Source organism: Mustela putorius, unplaced genomic scaffold (assembly GCF_011764305.1).
Source record: "Mustela putorius furo isolate JIRA1106 unplaced genomic scaffold, ASM1176430v1.1 tig00003838_pilon_pilon_pilon, whole genome shotgun sequence".
NCBI lineage: Eukaryota > Metazoa > Chordata > Mammalia > Carnivora > Mustelidae > Mustela > Mustela putorius.
This window is the reverse complement of record NW_025421991.1, coordinates 580,050-581,233: the sequence shown is the minus strand read 5'-3', so window position 1 is coordinate 581,233 and position 1,184 is coordinate 580,050.

Genomic DNA, 1,184 nt, shown 5'->3' with positions numbered 1-1,184 from the left:
TATAGTGATTCAACAATTTGATACATCACCCAGCACTCATCACAAGCGGAGTCCTTAATCCTCATCACCTATTTTACCAATGCCCCAACCACTTACCTCTGGTAAACATCATATTGTTCTCTATAGTTAAGAATCTTGGTTTGCTCTCTCTCTTATTTTTTATTTGCTCATTTGTGTTGTTTCTTAAATTCTACATATGAGTGAAATCGTATGGTAATTGTATTTCTCTGAGTGACTTATTAACATTATACTCTCTAGCTCCATCCATGTTGTTGCAAAGAGCAATATTTCATTCTCTTTTGTGGTTGAATCATATTGCATTGTATGTATGTATATATGTATGTATGTATCTACATACATATATAGCACATCTTCTTTATTAATCTATCATGGATACTTCTGTTGCTTCTGTATCTTGACTATTGCATATAATGCTACTATAAACATAGGAGTATGTGGATACCTTTGAACTAGTGTTTTTTTTAATTCTTTGGATAAATACTCAGGAGTACAATTATTGGAATTTGAGGTAGTTCTAGTTTGAACACTTTAAGGAAACTCCATACTCTTTTCCAAAATAACTGTACCAGTTTGCATTCCCACCAGGAGTGCACAAGGGTTCCATTTTCTCCACATCCTCACTAACACTTGTCATTTCTTTTGTGTTTTTGATTTTAGCCATTTTCACAGGTGTGAGGTAATATCTCATTGTAGTTTTGGCTTGCAGTTCCTTGATGATCAATGATGCTGAACATCTTTTCATATGTCTGTGAGCCATCTGAATGTCTTCTTGGGGGAAGATGCCTGTTCATGTCTTCTGCTAATTTTTAATTGGATTATTTTGGTGGGGGGGTTGAGTTGTATCAGTTCATCATACATTTTGGATACTATTTATCAGATATGTCTCTTCAATTTTTCTATTTCTTCCCGATTCTGTTTCAGTATATTAGAGAATATATCCCTTCTGGATAAATTTGTTGGCATATATTTTTTTCATGACAGTCTCTTACAATTGTTTATATTTCTGTCATGTTGGTTATTTCTCCTTTAATGTGTGACTTTGTTTCTTTGAGTCCTCTCTCCATTTTTAGAAAAGATTTATTTATTTGAGAGAGAGAGACAGAGAGAGACAAAGGGAGCATGCAGGGGAGAAGGTCAGAGGGAGAAAAAGCCCCAAGCAGACT